This window comes from Homalodisca vitripennis, chromosome 4, assembly GCF_021130785.1.
Source record: "Homalodisca vitripennis isolate AUS2020 chromosome 4, UT_GWSS_2.1, whole genome shotgun sequence".
NCBI lineage: Eukaryota > Metazoa > Arthropoda > Insecta > Hemiptera > Cicadellidae > Homalodisca > Homalodisca vitripennis.
In genome coordinates this window covers 128716096-128735782 of record NC_060210.1, presented here as the reverse complement: position 1 = coordinate 128735782, position 19687 = coordinate 128716096, and positions in this window count along the sequence as shown.

Sequence of the window (19687 nt, the reverse complement as noted above, 5' to 3'; positions counted from 1 at the left end):
ATTGTTTTTATCATAGCATGGAATCAGTGAAACAATAATGGAATTACGAAACAAGGGCGCGGCAACTTACTGTAGTAGCGCCTGCAAAATTTCAGAGTAGGCAAATCCAGTCTTTTCTTTTCTCTCGCGATCAGTATATGCTCGGTTTTGCATCAAAATATGAAATAATTATTATGTGCATAGAAACCACACTATGTTTGACCACCCACTTGTACTGTATCCATGGTGACTTTATAGTAAAGCTGTCTATAAAGATAAAAAAGAATATTATTTAGAAGATTTTGTTGGTATATTTTACTTTTCAAAACCTTTTTGGTTGACAGAATACAAATACAAATATTGTTTATTTTCAAATTCATCAAAGTATTGAAATGGCGTCAAGTAATACTTACTTTAAAAATAAACAGATTAGTTAGTTAAAATAAAACATTGATGGATTTTTATTTTGTTGTTTTAAATTATTTTTCCAACTTGTAGTTATAATGAAATTAAACGAAATTAAATATTAATGTAATTAGGGCTTTGTAGTCCTCTCTACCACTAAAAAATTTTATTTCTTTCGCATTGATTGATGAATTTAAAATATGAATTTTATTATTATGAAACCATGTTTTGCACCATTCTTTATTATTAACATTCAAACCATACATTAATAACACAGGTTTTCACTTTTTCATCTGTGTGTTCAAAATTCATTAACTAACATGTTTCTTTTTTAAAGATATAATTCAGAAAGACAAAATCATCAAAAGATCTCCAAAAAACAGTTGGAACAAGCAAACAAGAGCTCATCAAAAATGAGTTAGATCCCATAAACTTACAAGTCTAAGCTGATAGTGGGAGCGGCACACGAGAGAAAGAGAGCACAAGTGATCCAGGGAGTTATTGGATAAGGTATAACCCATTTGTCAAAGTAAAATTTATCTTAATAACATCGCAAATGCACATTGTATTCACAGTCAATTAATAGTTTAACATCTTTACCTCATTTCTGTCCAAATAACCTAAATATCAAACACTTTCTTATTTATGACTCTAGTTGTAATAACAAAAAAAAAAAATGTAACATGTAATGTAATATGTCATTAAAGATTTAATGATTTAGTTACATTAATGAACGGATGTAACTAAAAATTTTAGATCAAAATGAACAAAAAACTTCAATAATGTAGTCAGTATCAATTATAGATTTACTGTAAAATATAACTTAAGTAATAATTGCATATCAATAAATTAAAGAGCCGGTTTTAGTAAAATGACCTTAAGTTATATTCCAATGTTATGTAAACACTTAAATACAGTCTTTACTCTTTAATTTGTCACAAATTTCGGGTAGATGTCTTATTTTAAATATTAATACACATTAGCGGGTTTTAATTTTTCTTGAAAAGTTTATGAATATTTTTAGTAAATATATTGGATAAAATCAAAATGGCGTTTTGGATACATTATTTATTATACCTTTAATTAAAAATGAGACATCTCTGTACAGTTCTCCTGAAAAGGCAAGGTCATAAAATTATTTGAAATAAATTGTTTTGGTGGAGCTAAAATCAAAATGGCCGCCAGTACAGCGGTGGCTCTGAATAAATCAATAATAGATATTCTAAGTTATGGTCCCTGTACTTCTCGGATGGATAGTATAATAGAAAGACATTTTACAAGCTAGAAATTAGTAGTTAAAAAAAAATTATGTGATATTAGTTGGTAATTTATGGCTATTTTGGGGGGGGGGGGGGGTGGGGGGGGGGGGGGGTGGGGGGGGGGGGGGGTGGGGGGGGGGGGGGGTGGGGGGGGGGGGGGGTGGGGGGGGGGGGGGGTGGGCTTTACAGTAATGAAGCAATGTTTCAGCTGATATAATTGTGACCTTCACACAACAATTAAGGCGAAGCGATACCGGCGAGTAATGCCTGCAGCCTGACTGCGATATTTGAAGAGTCATGGAGTATGAAGGAGTTACACAGATGATTTTGGGAATAGCATTTTAAAGGTAAAAACCCATTTCGAAGGAACGTCTTTGAGAGTGCCGGAGTATCACAGTTGTGAAGTTGGATGATGATAGAGAGAGGAATGGTAGGACAACAGACGAAGGGCGGGAGCCCGGTTTGGCTCAAGTGTTGAGACGAAATTCCTGAGAGCACCATGACACAGGTGTGAGATGCAGAGAGGTGAGGAAATGAAAGCCCTACAGCTAAGACAAGGGCACGAGGGTTGTAGTTGTTTGGCTGCGGTATTTTAAAAGAAATTCTTAATGATGGTGGGGAACTGGAATACAAGTGCGAGAAAAAATTAGATGGAGATGGAAATGAAGGGAGGTGGGGAAGAAGAAGAGCCCTGCAGCTTGGACGAGGGCAGGAACCTGTTACGGTCCGAGACCTGCCTGCTTTAGCAGCAGAGGGAACGCGGGACTGAAACGTCCAACGTCAAACGTTCTTAGTAAAAAGTTGTTGTAAATCAACTGGTAGCCTTTTACCACTTCACAAATTGGAACGTTCCAGCACCCTAACATGCAGATTTACAATTTGTCCTTTATGGCTCATTAATTTCAGGTAACAATAATCTAATTTCGATAATATTTTAAAGTAAACAAATTACACATTCTTTATTTAAACGTGTAATTTTTCCCGCCCCTTTTTCCAGATACGGAAATTGTGAGTGGTCCAACGTTTAAAACTTTTACGCCAACTTTACTTGTGAATATTACAAACTATGTCTTTCCAAAATGTTGACGTGTTTTAAGGAAATTGTTTTCTTCTACCTTAAAACTCCTACTTAATGGGTAGGGGACTAGCTCCTAAAATAAAAATTAGCTTATTACTTTTCTAGATTTCTTTTATAAACTTCCACTAAATCAATTAAAAAACCACCTACACATTTTAACACTTATGTAGTCTATTGCCGTTTTTCTCTTTCAAACCGAAAAATGCACACATCGACCTAGGATAATAATTTATTCTTAGTATGAATTTAAGCATTTATATAGTTTTAGTATCGGGTTGTACAGGAACATAATGTTGATAGCATGTTTTAAATTACTTTACACGACAAATAAATTTAACAAAACGACTGTAGACAATAACAATTACAATAATTCTTATAATGCCGATTTTGGAATTTACTCCACATTTCATTAAGACATTATGAATTAATAAAAAACTAGAATACATTTAATTGCTAAAAAATAAACAAATCAAACCTTTACTTAATAAATTGTGAGATATGGCCTACATTGTTGTTTCCAATAAGGACAATAAGTAATTGTTACTACTTTCAATATCAAAAAGCACCAAAGTAAACTGTAAGCATTTCAGAACTGTAAGAATACGAGAGAGACAAAACATTTTCTATTGTTTAGCGAATATAATTGGTGTAATAAATCATGGTGTAAAGTTTATGGTCGTTGCAGCTGATCACTAATTACTTACCACATGAAACTTGACTAACAAATATGAATTATTGTTTTCCCAGAACGATAATACTCATTAACATTACATCTGTGTATACATTCCTGTGGCATTTGTTCATGTCTATGTCTTGGGTCGATTTATTGCAGTTATTTTTGCAATAACAAATTATTTATATTTTCCAATCTCATTTTATTACTTATACCTTTCTTACGGTAAAATGAAAGGAGATACTTCTACGCAGGGAGAGAAGGCGATATGTGTTTTTGCCTACATGTGCAATCCCATTAGCTTTTCCTGCATTGTACCCCGTTTATACACTCCGGTATGTCTTTCTGTTCGTGAATACGCTTTATTTCTGTTTTGTTTTAAACGTCTGGTCAGTATTTGGATGTTTTAACGATAAATCATAAAAATAAAAAAGTTTATATAATATCGGTGTAACGTTATATTTGCATTAATTTGTCTAAAATCACGTCAAGGCAATATTGTTCATAATATTTTCAAGTTTTGTTCACTCGCAGCTTGAGTGAAAGTAAAGTAAAGATGTCTTATTTTACCAGTCGAAGTTAGGGCTAAGAAGCCCTCTCTAACACACAACCTGGGGACCAACAAAGAAAAAGAAAAAAAGAAAAGAAGGAAAATAGATGGACACAAGTCACCTGACTTCTTTTACTCCTTTATCGACGAGGATTGATTAAACTACTGTACAGTAATTGACTAGTTCCAATATATGTAATTAAACTATTGTACAATAACTGCCTAGCTATTTTACATGTAGTTGGATTAATGTACAGAACCCGTCTAGTTCTTATACATGTAGTTAAAATAGTCTACAATAACTGTTTTGCTACACGTAGTTAAGAGGGGATCTTGTTATATACACAAGTATTGACGAATTTTCGCAAAATTGATTGTTGCAAATCATACATTTACATACAAAGTGTAAGAAATTAATATTTGAAAGTTTAACACTTTCTTGACGGGAAATATCTCTCCGCCAGTGTGTGGCCATGATCCCTGACAGCCCGGTACCCGTAACGCAGTGGTCGGTCTTATCGCTTTGCTCACGCCAAGTTTTCCGCCTATATTAACATAAATTAGCCGAAACGTACTGCACTACTTTCTAACGAGAAATGACCTCAACACTAGTCAAAAGCGGTCGTTTTCATCCTTACTCAGAAAATTGCTCACTTTCCATGTGCCGGGTCGTAACAAATGAGAGTTGTAACAGATACGTCCGTCGACTAAAATGTGTTCCAGCATTTGTCCCCAAATTTCACGTAGAATGTGTGCTTTCTAATCAGAACTTAACAATTTTATTCGACACAACAAGGTAGGAGTACGCGACACTACGTGTCGCGTAGCAGGCTTCGCTGAGGTTGCACGAAAAATTGTAAGCCTATTGCTTATTTCACTTTAACGTTTGCGATAACATGTAATTGTGAATACGCAATAAAACATATTATTATTATTCTAGAGGTATCCTGCAGACAGATTGAAAGTCATACGATCCTTCAAAAGAATTTTAAATCCGCCTGCAGAAAAAAAAATTGTGTCACCTACTGAGTAATACGCTTCAGTAACGTTGAGCCAAATTTCTGGTTGGATATGCACCATCATAGAAATCATTCTTGCCTATGCAGAAATAAAGTTCCATGCAAAAAATCTGCAAATTAAATATTTTTGAGATATCTTGCTACAAGATACATTAACATTTCTGTTCATTAAATTAGGTTTCATAGTAGTGGTTGATAATATGCCTACACACAAAGTCACCAAAAGATTATATCGTATGTGTTAGAGTAGTGATAAAATCAGAAGATTGTACTTACTTTGTTTACAAATTTAATTAGTATCCTATTTTCTCGGTGCCATCATACAAACCATTGTTTTTTGTATGTAAAAATGTTTGTTAATAATCATAAAAATCACATGGAGTGACATGCTCCATCATCAATGTTCAAGATACAAATGAAGGTTCGTGCAAAATATCAAGTCTATAGGTCAGTTCGTTTTAAGATATCATGCGGACAGACTGACAGAAATACAATTTGTCAGCCCCTCGCTAACCTCAGCCTATCACTTAAGGGCTTGAAAAGTTTCTCTTCTGACCGTCATGAAACTACATTTCTACAAATACATGGGCAAGTTTTAGTTCCACGTATGTGCATGTCCCTCCACGGGATTTTCATCATTTCATTTACAGGGAAGTTTGCTACGCGACAGATATGGTCTGACGTGTCAGTAATAAACACGGAATACAATGATGCCACATCACACTATCTGAGTAAAATGTGTCAGCTTTCGAAAGATGTCTACAAGGATACGTGGTCGCCAATGATACATTGAACCACACAAGCTACAGGCATAGCATTCACATACTGCCTCACGCGGGTGTGGGGACCGGACATCCGCTAATGTAGCCGTGTCATAACATCACGTTATAAACGTTCATCACTTCCCATCTCGTGACCGCGTTGTGGTTACAGCTCCGCGTTACTGTCTACTCTGTTAGTTGCATTGATAGAAGTGGTCAGCAAATTCTAGTGATAGTCTAATATATATTAGCTTTATGATAGGCTATTCAAAAATCTTCAACCGCTGAGCTAGAAAATGTTCATGAAATACAAGCAAATGTCTAGCAAATACGGTAAGTAACTCATGCTAAATATTATCCTTTCATTTTGTACAAGTAGGCAGAACGTAGCCAGAAAGAAAATTTGGAGAGGGGTCAAGACAACTGATATTTCCCGTAGTGGACAGAAAGTAAGGCCCCATTTTATTCATAAGTTGTTGAGCCGCTTCTATGTTGAGAACGACCTTTCAGCAGCAGATGTCAGTAGTGCTAAATTATTTAAATAATCGTTTACTATAAATATAATGCAAAAATTTGGAGGAGGGTCTGGACTCCATGAACCCCATCGCTGGTTGCGTCCTTGCGAGTAGGATGAACCGTTGATGCCAAGCACGAGCTTTTTGAGGAACTCCTGCATCCTTTGAGAGCAATACACCAACGTTCTAAATTGGATCCTATTAAATTTTCCATGAGCAAGTTAATATTTTAAAATTCTTCATATACATTGAAAATCAAAAATATGAAACAAACACCAGGTGAATAAAAACAATATGATTTGCATGTTCATTGACTGAATCATAATCATAATCAAAAGCAATCAATCAAGGCGGGTCGGCCAGTCGTGCGAAGGCGTAGAAAGAACAAGGAACAAATGTACAGATGGAGTCAGAAGTGTCACGTCCTTGAGGGGAAGAAGGAGAGGGGCTGCCGTTGGCGCGCCAGCTGCTGCCTATGTCGGCTCGGCGCCCACCTGGATCCTGGGCACGAGGCTACCTAGGCTTGGCAAGCTTTGTCTCGTGATTATACCTTCTCCCGCTGCTGCTCACTTCCTCGTGTCCTCCCACAATCATTCTAGGAGAACTCTACGACACCAATATCGTAACTAAGACTCTTGAGGATCCTGGGCACGAGGCTACCTAGGCTTGGCAAGCTTTGTCTCGTGATTATACCTTCTCCCGCTGCTGCTCACTTCCTCGTGTCCTCCCACAACCATTCTAGGAGAACTCTACGACACCTAGATCGTAACTAAGACTCTTGAGGATCCTGGGCACGAGGCTACCTAGGCTTGGCAAGCTTTGTCTCGTGATTATACCTTCTCCCGCTGCTGCTCACTTCCTCGTGTCCTCCCACAACCATTCTAGGAAAACTCTAACGACACCTAGATCGTAACTAAGACTCTTGATGATCCTGGGCACGAGGCTAACTTTGTCTCGTGAGTATACCTTCTCCCGCTGCTGCTCACTTCCTCGTGTCCTCCCACAACCATTCTAGGAAAACTCTACGACACCTAGATCGTAACTAAGACTCTTGATGATCCTGGGCACGAGGCTAACTTTGTCTCGTGATTATACCTTCTCCCGCTGCTACTCACTTCCTCGTGTCTTCCCACAACCATTCTAGGAGAACTCAACGACACCAACATCGTGACTAAGACTCTTGAGGATCCTGGGTATGAGGCTACCTAGGCTTGGCAAGCTTTGTCTCGTGATTATACGTTCTCCCGCTGCTGCTCACTTCCTCGTGTCTTCCCACAACCATTCTAGGAGAACTCTACGACACCAAGATCGTAACTAAGACTCCTGAACAAAAAACTTTCATGATGCTAATGAACGTCACCAACGTCTAGCCAGCAGCTACACTGTAGGAATGGCAACAAAAAGTGGCAAAGACGAGTTTATGTGTATTGGTATAAATTAGAAGACCGGTAATGAAGTGGATGTAAGCGCAGCGAGCGCAGCCAAGGATGTATAAATCTGCATGCGGGTAATTGAAAGAAGCATGCAACATCAGACTGCGTGTGGTCGTTGGTAGACTGACTCTGGCTGCGAGCTGAGTCTACATCACCCTCTGCAGTCTCCACAACGTGGCTGATCACCACAAGCCCAATACAGTTCTGGAGAAAATTATAATATCTTCCGCTTAGTTTGAAGGCTTCGCTGAAGTTACAAGTTACAAATGACTGACAATCTTATACGCAGTTGTGCAGACAGTGTTGTGGTGTTAACATAGCCAACCGATCCCTCCTGCAACTCTTCCGTTGACCCAAATCCAACCGAGGCCATACCTAGCAAAGTATAGAGTCTACAATCGTGGTCCAAAACAAATGACACAATTGGTTACGTTCTTATATTGAACTCAAATCAAAGCACAATTATTTATATACATTACAAAAGCTTAACAGTACACTATTGTAAAGGAAATTAGTTCAACATGGGCCACAGAGGCTTGTGCGTTGTGATGAGGGTATTTCTTGTCTATGTATACACGTGGTATTACAAGAATAATTATCACATTGATCAAAAGAAACAACTGTAATTTAATGGCTACCGAGCACATTAAACTCATAATTTAATTATATTTTAATTAAACCCTATAAGCAAACAAAATAAGGTATATTATTTGTTGAATATAAATAATATCATTAAAGAATTGACGTAGTAACTCTAACAACACTGCTAACTTGTTGATAGTGTAAACACAAGGAACTATCCATTCTAGAAATGGTATGCAGTCATTCTGTGACAATTTGAGAGTACTTAAACAACATAATATGTGAAAAACATAGCTCAAAATTTATACATGAAGAGTAATTATTGAAATTGTTTTCATCGGATACTGTGAAGAAGACAAGCAGCTACTTGTAACTTTTCTTTAAACCAGTTTTCTTTTAAATCCGTAGATAATAAATATTTACCTATAATATTTATCCTGTTAATTAAATATTCTTGTATTAGCAATAGAAACCTTTTTTGAGTTACTATATATAGTGCAGAAACTTGGACTATTGGCGAGAGGGACGTTGAAATGAACATTCAATAGATCGTTCAAGAGCATGTCTACGTAAAATCACTTGGAGATGAAAGGAAAAGACTTTTACCATCGAAAGGAAGATTCCTTTATAAGTCCAATTTTTTGCCGTTTTTAGCACGAATTAGTTATATAACGAGATATTATTTGTTATCGCTCGAAAGAGGTGGTAGTCGCTTGGTGCCAGATCTGGGCTATAAGGGGGGATCTGTGCTCAAAATACTTATTTTTTAATTAAGCAGTAAGCAGTTTATTTTATATAGGATGATGTCCCCCTTATCTTACTTTTGTTCAATTTCGTCAGATGTTGATAATTATGGTTTGATAGTAAAATAAATACTTGGTTTTGGCAGCCATCTTGAAATTATTTATTTTTCGAACATGTGATATGGCTCGGGGGATTCCTTTCTTTCTCTGGCTGAGTAGATTTCTTATAAACTAGCGCCAACCAACATGCTATATGACAAATACATTAAGTGATTTGGTTAGCCACCCTCATTTAATAAACAGCGTCAAGATGTAGGACGTTAACACATTAACAAAGTTGCTATCTAGCTTATTACGCACATCTATATTGTAGATGTTTCCATACTGTATTCAATGCGGGAAAGTGTATTCTGTGGCACTGCAGTGTTTGCCAACCCCTCAGCCCTGTCATTTCTTTGTGCCATGAATGGAGTGGGTCTACAAGACAGACTGGGCGATTCCGTTCTATTCACCTCTATACGACCTCAGATCCCTGTACTCACCACCACATTCCGACACAACCCTTTCTCATCATCTGCTCCGATGCTCTCAAGGCATCCTCACGTTTTAAATCATCTCAAGTTGTGTTTTGTAACGAGTGCTTTTCCCCGTGTTCCCCTACAGATTGCAGCTCAAACAAGTCAAGGTAATGAGCGTTTAATGTATCCTTCGTTGCTACATATGTGATTGCAACCATGGGTCTATACTCTTGTCCTGCTAGCCGTGACCCCTGAGGTACTCCCACAGATGGTAGCCAGTCGCAATTCAACTCTCACTCCGCTATGAATAATCATATGGTACCATGGTGTAAATAAACGTTTGTAAGTAATTTTAAGAATTACGATACACGAAAAAATAAGAAAATAAGCAAGAGCACGTCCATAACTGTCTGTGAAATGTCAACTTTTTGAAATCTACTTGCACAGGTTATCAAATTAAAATGATTTATCTTTATAAATTTGAGTATACTTTTAATACTTTTGAATACCTTAAGCTTATAAGCCGCCACGGGATCTACATTTACGTATTATCCGAGACTGAATGTCGAGAAACAACCAAACAAAGCCAGGGTAGGTCAACAAAAGCCGAATAGTTAATTGTGTATGTGCCCTAGGGGCTCAAGCCGCAGCCGAAGAAACTTTGGTGTAACGAGCTGGGGTTGGCGCGCGAAGCTCGCTAGGGGGTCCCCTAACTCACGTTACGTCGACCATTAACACGTTGCAATGATCATGTTGGGGTGAAACTTTAACGTCTCTATTTAGTGATATTACCCTCATCTACCTTGCAACACTCTATTTGTTTCTTTAATACATTTAAAAACATTAAAAAATAAATCACGAACATATCTGAGAGAATTTAGTAGTGATGTATTAACATGATCGGGTATTTTGGCTGACTTGATAACACAAAAATTACTTGTGAGAAACGATAATTTTGACATTAAAATTTGTACAATTCAGACGATTTTGAACCGGCCATTTTATTTGGGGTTCACTATAAAACTAAACATGGGTCTACAAAGCACCTAAATGATAAAATACGTGAAACGCATCTTGTGGTAAGATTTAACTTTATCGTATAGTCAGTGAAGAAGGATTACAGTTATTATGACTGAGGGTAATCGTGTCGTATAACAACATAATGGCGGGAAAATACCGTTATCATGTCGAGCTAAACTGTACATATTGACCGACAATTACAAATAATACAAACAAAAGAAATGTTGTTCGTTTAATTTCAAATGACCATAAAATATTAATTTATAATTTCATTATAACGGATGGCCAACTGTAAAATTTCTTATAAAACACCCTAAATGATTTCCACATTTATGCACAATCGTGAAAGTTAATTGAAATGTAATAAACAACAAAATAAGTGAACTGTTACATCATGTTCAAGATCGGTACTAACATCATGTAAGTGTAATTGATAAATCTTCAAAATGAGTATAAAACAGAATACTATACTCGTGTTTGTCATTAAACATTATTGTTAGTATTCTGTATTTATACCCATGCAATTGAATAATTAACTGCACTAAGGTTTTATTGCTGATCTTGGACATAATACAAATAGCACTTAATAATAAACCGCTACAACGAAGTGTCGAAGGACTCGATTGAACGTAACGTCTGCAAGGCATTTCTTCACAGTAAACTTCCATCCAGAGTTTCCCCACAGACGCAAACGGACAGAAGGACAGACAGACGGACAGCCCTTTGACCTGTCCACTACAAAATAAATAGTGTTATACCTTGGACCAAGAGAAACCTATGTATCAAGTTTGAAGTGTCTAGGACCTTTCTATCAAAAGTTGTCGTACTGACGGACATACAAAAAGACAACGACGCATTATTAAGAAGGACCTGTTGAGTCCTTATCAACGTCCTTCGCTGTTTCTTGCATTTGAAATCGCTTGCATAATGATGCTAAATTGCGACATAATATGGCATTTTTAAACTTTGTAAGCTTGTAGGGACTATCCGAGTAAGTAAAATATCGCACAAAAGATCGCTTGCACAATTACACTAAACTGTGACACAGTGTTGCCTTTTACAATTTTGTGAGCTTGTAGGGAATATCCGAGTAAGTAAAAGATTGCACAAAAGATCGCTTGACAATTACACAAAACTGTGACACAGTGTTGCCTTTTAAAATTTTGTGAGCTTGTAGGGCCTATCCGAGTAAGTAAAAGATCGCACAAAAGATCGCTTGCACAATTACACTAAACTGTGACACAGTGTTGCCTTTTACAATTTTGTGGGCTTGTAGGGAATATCCCAGTAAGTAAATGATCGCACAAAAGATCGCTTGCACAATTACACTAAACTGTGACACAGTGTTGCCTTTTAAAATTTTGTAAGCTTGTAGGGACTATCCGAATAAGTAAAAGTACGCACAAAAGATCGCTTAACAATTACAGCTTACACATTTACCTTAGACTGTGTAGGGACTATCCGAATAAGTAAAAGATTTCGCTTGACAATTACACTAGTGTTTGCCTTTTAAAATTTTGTAAGCTTGTAGGGCCTATCCGGCGTAGTATGATCGCTTGCACAATTACACTAAACTGTGACAGTGTTGCCTTTTAAAATTTTGTAAGTTTGTAGGGCCTATCCGAGTAAGTAAATGATCGCTTGCACAATTACACTAAACTGTGACAGTGTTGCCTTTTAAAATTTTGTAAGCTTGTAGGGACTATCCGAGTAAGTAAAATATCGCACAAAAGATCGCTTGACAATTACACTAAACTGTGACACAGTGTTGCCTTTTAAAATGTTGTAAGCTTGTAGGGACTATCCGAGTAAGTAAAAGATCGCACAAAAGATCGCTTGACAATTACACTAAACTGTGACACAGTGTTGCCTTTTAAAATTTTGTGAGCTTGTAGGGCCTATCCGAGTAAGTAAAAGATCGCACAAAAGATCGCTTGCACAATTACACTAATCTGTGACACAGTGTTGCCTTTTACAATTTTGTGAGCTTGTAGGGAATATCCCAGTAAGTAAATGATCGCACAAAAGATCGCTTGCACAATTACACTAAACTGTGACACAGTGTTGCCTTTTAAAATTTTGTAAGCTTGTAGGGACTATCCGAATAAGTAAAAGTACGCACAAAAGATCGCTTAACAATTACACTAAACTGTGACACAGTGTTGCCTTTTAGAAACTGTGTGAGCTTGTAGGGACTATCCGAATAAGTAAAAGATCGCACAAAAGATCGCTTGACAATTACACTAAACTGTGACACAGTGTTGCCTTTTAAAATTTTGTAAGCTTGTAGGGACTATCCGAGTAAGTAAAAGATCGCACAAAAGATCGCTTGACAATTACACTAAACTGTGACACAGTGTTGCCTTTTAAAATTTTGTGAAGCTTGTAGGGCCTATCCGAGTAAGTAAATGATCGCACAAAAGATCGCTTGCACAATTACACTAAACTGTGACACAGTGTTGCCTTTTAAAATTTTGTAAGCTTGTAGGGACTATCCGAGTAAGTAAAAGATCGCACAAAAGATCGCTTGACAATTACACTAAACTGTGACACAGTGTTGCCTTTTAGAAACTTTGTGAGCTTGTAGGGACTATCCGAGTAAGTAAAAGAATCGTCAAGGATAAAACAAGTTTGAGAATGTTATTCCAAATTTAAACACGCAAGAAAATGTAGGATCTCTCATAAACATTTTTAAAGACACCGTTTCACCGAAATTCTATATTTATATTTTTAATAGTCACTGATAATAAATTATGTAACATACCCATCCCTGTACGTTCTCCTATTTATACTTTCAGTGCGCAGGGCAACATTTGGTTTATACGTTTTTCCATCGTATTTCATTTTATCTCACTCAAGTATCAAATTAGGAAACATCGTGCCAGTTTGACACCATTGTTGAGGCTTGTCTGACGTGTTTATTGTTGTAACGACGCAACGGACTGTGAGATGGGAAATGCGGTGCAAGGTCACAGCTACTGTTCCATTGTTCAGTCTCAGGCTACAACAGGCGTCAATCTTCACATCTCGACATCTCGAGCTCAGCCTCACTCAGTCTCTATCACAGACCGGGAAGTAACAAGCACTCTCGCCCTCCCTCTCCATCCCGCCATCAACACGTCTTGCAAACATTGATCTAATTTACCTTACGTATATGTTGTTTAGATTTATCGACGTAACCGTTTGTTATACAACAAGCCCTAAAATGACACCTTCCGTAAGCTATCAATTTGTATTTCAAAGAAAACCTGCACCAATGCTGTAAGTAAATAGCAAGGGGTACTACCTGGTTATAAAGGACGATTACCAAAAAGCTTGTTTCGTAAAACTACTATAATTTATAGTTGAAGTTGATGCACATTTTCGGGCAATGCTATCAAGCAAGTGTAATGACTTTTGTCGTTCTTGCAACTTACTGAAGCAAGTAATGACGTCATATAATATTCTATAAGGTTTTGTAATAAAAATCTAATATGAGTTTATAATTTAGTATTTTATTAAAATTAAATTTATGATATACCACGCGTAGTCATAGATTTTACTGTCACGAATTTTGGATACATGAAAAGTTTAGCTTAACGGAAAGAATTATTGCTTTATCAAATAAAATGGAACGATGATTAGTCGCAGCAAAATATTTTAACATATAGCCTAAGGAAGGGATCAGATTGCAGATCTCGAAACGTAGTGTTTCAAATCCTATGTATCACTGAACTCTGGCAAATGTCTGGAAAGATCCTGTTTCCTTCGCAATCCATAGTCAAAAACATACTTCAAACGAAGAAAATATTTTAATTATAATATCAAAATTATTAAATACAGCCAGGCCGTAACATTGTTGAGGCTCCTATATTACCTGTAAATAGTAGATAACATTCGTTAATATTTTATTTAAAAAGTCGAACGAAATAAAAATTTTCTTAACTATGGTAGAACAATTTTATTCGAGAAAGTTTAGACTGCAAGTGATATTCAAAACGTTTCCAAAATTTAGCGCCGGGTTTTCATTCTTGTGCGTTTACTCCTGTTCTCATGAAAATTTCCAGCTATTATTAAGATCTTCAAAAATTTTAAAGGTATACACTACTCCAATTTCAAACAATAGCCTACATAGTATTAATTAAAAAAATGCAAGAAATAATAAAACATTAATAAATTTGCATAAAAGTAATCCTATGGAATAGTAACTTTTTGGAAATATAATAATAGCTGGCGTGTTCAAACAATTTTTGTTTCCTTCGGCTGCGACAATCCGGCTAGGCCTAGTGTTAACTCACATACGGTGACCGCGTCAAGAATTTCCTTCTTCTTCGGTTGTGGGCACTAATTACGTACTCCGCCGAAAGGAGCGCTAGTTACAGTGCCTTGTTTTTATTGGCTGGCGTTTTATTCTTCTAATTTAAACGCATATGCTGCAATAAAAAATGAACAAACCAAATGTGGTGATAAATAACATGATTACCCATTACCCAGGTTCTATTAACCATTAACCTAAACCATTATTTAGCTTCTTTACAATTCTTGCCGATGTTACTTATTTGCATTGACGATACTGATTCACATGTTTTAACTAAAAGCTAAGTGTTTATGTTACACACATTAATTACCGCGGTCTTCTTATCTAACATCAATAGTATTGTATGGCAATAAACTAATTGCACTCGAAGAAAACTGACTATTTGAAGTAAAATGTTTAATAATCAAAGCCAGTAGAATCGATCATTTTTGGACTTTTTTTACATTACACTCTGAGAATAAAGTTAAATCGATTGTTCTTCGATCGAACAGTACTGATCTTGAAATCAAAAGAACCGAAGTAAAGATTATAAAAGCAGAAAAGTCTATAAACACCGTCTATTCGGCATTGCCAATAAAGAAAGACGCTGAACGACTACATCTAGCCTTATGGAGGTTCACGCTATATTGCAGGTTAGTAAAACCTAGTAAGAGAGAGCATAATTGCCTCGGTTTCACCAAATGGTTCTTCTTATTTTAATCTATCCAATTCTATGCCTTAATCATAGGATTCAAAAAAAGAATATGATGAGGCCGAAGGGGTGTTTTTATCTCATCATAACCTGCAACTACGAAATGGACACTGACCACATCCAGGAAACCTTCCAGTAATCTCCAATCACAGTCGGTCTATTCTGGCACAGATTAACTTTCACCGCCTACTCGATCTAGTGGCGCGGAAAATAACTTCTAGCCTAATCCTATGAAAGTTCAAAACGTTCATCATTCACACTCCGTTGAGTTCTTTATGGCTTTGCCGTGTAACGCTTCTTTGCTTGATAATTATGTGTTGTGATAAAGGCGAGTTGGATGAGTCATCAACGCGTGAATGTTGACGTCATTTTACAGTGAAAAAGTCAGGTAATCTTTATCATGCACCATTGGTTTTTGAGTTATATGAAACATATTACAAGCAGGCTATGTATCCTATATATCCACTCATGTCTAGGACAACGAATGATGTATTTACAGTGTACGCTTTGCTATGAGGATATATAAAAAACCTTATTAAAGAAGAATGTTAACTGACCCGACTCAGTTGCTCTCGCCAAGACATGGAGAGTGGAAACTCTATGAACTAAGAAAAGAAACAATATGGCAGCTTCCATTGTATTAGTTACACAAATAAAACATTCATATGGACGATATGTTCAGAGTTACGAAATTCCAGTTAATTCTGAGATCCGACGCTAGGCTGCGCCACGTAACTTTGGTTATTGCCGTTCAAATATTTACATCTGAGCTACTTACACTTCTCACTCCACAGAGGGCAGTCCGAGCGTTCACTCTTTCCGTGCCTCAATTTATAGCATTGGATGAGTTATCTCTTGTGTAACTAATACAACTCAAGATACTAGGAAAACTAAAGGATATTGAAACAGTTTCGAGAATTCCGTTACAAATGTATTTCAAACTCACAGTGAACTTAAAGTAACCGTTACACGTTACAAGTACGGTTTAACGTGACACTTGGATATGGGGGCTGGTCGTTATAATGACAACGCCCCCTCAACCGTCACATGGTAAAACCAGTCACACAAAAATCATGCGGGTTGAAATAGTCAAGAGTCGTAAAACTAACAGTAAGTCATTCTCAAATTATTAAACCATTGTTTTTCCACACTGAACAATATCGTATTCGAATTCGAATTGTAGATGCTAAAGTTCTAATGTCGATGTACTGTGGGGACTGGTACAAAACCGGTTGAGGTTGGAGGCTAGTTGATATAATAGAGGGCAACCAGCGTAACTGTGACATGCGATAGTGAAGTAGATAGCTGTGACATGCGGGCATATAATGACAAAGTCTTGGTGTACTTTCCACCTGGGTCGCCTAGTGACTCTAGTTTGCTTTGCTCTCCGTACGACATAACACACGGGCAAACGTCCAGAGTCGATGTACGGACCCAGTCCTCCATGCGGAATATGCAAAACGACCGAGGACGAAGGCTAGATGATATAATAGAGGGCAACCAGCGTAACTGTGACATGCGATAGCGACGTAGATACCTGTGACATGCGGGGCTAATGACAAAGTTGCGGCGTATTTGTGGTTCAGGTCTACTTTACTCTCCATGCCTCACAGTGAAGGTGTACAGTGAGAGGTGAGATTTTACCAGTCACGGTTATTTATAGTCCCCAACAATCAAGAGGTTTCAGTGATGACAGCACCTTGCGTCAGCGGTAAGTTAGGATGCGAGACGTGGCAGTATGGTGATGTAGGAGTACTTTCCTTCAGCCTCACCTTGTGGTTCAGGTCTACTTTACTCTCCATGCCTCACAGTGAAGGTGTACAGTGAGAGGTGAGATTTTACCAGTCACGGTTATTTATAGTCCCCAACAATCAAGAGGTGAGTGATGACAGCACTTTGCGTCAGCGGTACGTTAGGATGCGAGACGTGGCAGTATGGTGATGTAGGAGTACTTTCCTCCAGCCTCACCTTGTGGTTCAGGTCTACTTTACACTCCATGCCTCACAGTGAAGGTGTACAGTGAGAGGTGAGATTTTACCAGTCACGGTTATTTATAGTCCCCAACAATCAAGAGGTTTCAGTGATGACAGCACCTTGCGTCAGCGGTAAGTTAGGATGCGAGACGTGGCAGTATGGTGATGTGGGAGAACCTTCTGATTTTGATTGCTAGGCCTCACCTTCAGCCTCATAACGGTCTCCATTATTCTCAGTTTTAACTGTCAATCTGCCTACTCGTTATTTTTCCAGGTGAATTGATTTTTTTCATTGCTAATTTTGGGCTTCCCAAATAACTCTCCTTCCTCCCTGCAGCTAACTAATCTCATTACAATTTCGCTATCTAGAGTGTTGTTTGCTTTAATTTTACAAACTTCAATATAGTGACCTTCATCTTTACGCTGACCATTAGCAGCTAAAACACACAAAACAATTGTTTCTACTAATTTTACATTTCTAAATAACCCCCAAAAAACACAAAAACACACATTCTTAAAAAAAAAGGTAAAGCAGATTCAGCCGTTTCCAGTAATAGAGAATTTGGTATCATAAAAGCTTAAAATGGCAGATTTAATTAAGACAGTAATGCTAAGGTAATTGATTTCTTCATTGAAATGAATCAACTGTAACTTCAAAAGAGGTCGAAAAATGCAGAGATGCAGTTGTAGATACGTAATATTTTTCTTCGACAAACTGACTTTGATACTTGCATCTAAAAAGGTAAACTTTTGCTCTTGGGAAAACTGTTAATTATACGAGTAGTAGCTAAAAAAACGCGTATTGTGGGACAAATGTTCTATGAAATTAATCATTTCGCAAATTCCTCTGATGGAATTTCAACATACAAGCCAGGATAAATTCAGGCCGTTGTCGGCATTGGCCTTAACCTTTCATGTCGGAGACGAAGTGAAGGCCTGTATAGTATAATTAGCAAGTGAGAGTGGAACCAGGCACCCTGGGCCGCAGCGGCTGAGCCTGCAGGTACCCCACTATATCTGACCGCATTCTTGTCAGTGGGTCACCCACTCACTCTCAAGATACTTGACTTTGGCCCACTGATCCGAGGGCCAGGGTTTACCTGCGGGACGCTGCGCTGTCTCTACTGGTACTTGGCAAGTAATGTACCACGTATGATAAACCCACTCACTCTCAAGATACTTGACTTGGGCCCACTGATCCGAGGGCCAGGGTTTACTTGCGGGACACTGTCTCTACTGGTACTTGGCAAGTAAGTAATATACCACGTATGATACACCCACTCACTCTCAAGATACTTGACTTTGGCCCACTGATCCGAGGGCCAGGGTTTACCTGCGGGACGCTGTCTCTACTGGTACTTGGCAAGTAATGTACCACGTATGATAAACCCACTCACTCTCAAGATACTTGACTCGGGCCCACTGATCCGAGGGCCAGGGTTTACTTGCGGGACACTGTCTCTACTAGTACTTGGCAAGTAATATACCACGTATGATACACCCACTCACTCTCAAGATACTTGACTTTGGCCCACTGATCCGAGGGCCAGGGTTAACTTACGGGACACTGTCTCTACTAGTACTTGGCAAGTAATATACCACGTATGATACACCCACTCACTCTCAAGATACTTGACTTTGGCCCACTGATCCGAGGGCCAGGGTTTACTTGCGGGACACTGTCTCTACTGGTACTTGGCAAGTAATATACCACGTATGATACACCCACTCACTCTCAAGATACTTGACTTTGGCCCACTGATCCGAGGGCCAGGGTTTACTTGCGGGACACTGTCTCTACTGGTACTTGGCAAGTAAGTAATATACCACGTATGATACACCCACTCACTCTCAAGATACTTGACTTTGGCCCACTGATCCGAGGGCCAGGGTTTACTTGCGGGGCACTGTCTCTACTGGTACTTTGCAAGTAATATACCACGTATGATACACCCACTCACTCTCAAGATACTTGACTTTGGCCCACTGATCCGAGGGCCAGGGTTTACCTGCGGGACACTGTCTCTACTAGTACTTGGCAAGTAATATACCACGTATAATACACCCACTCACTCTCAAGATACTTGACTTTGGCCCACTGATCCGAGGGCCAGGGTTTACATGCGGGACACTGTCTCTACTGGTACTTGGCAAGTAATATACCACGTATGATACACCCACTCACTCTCAA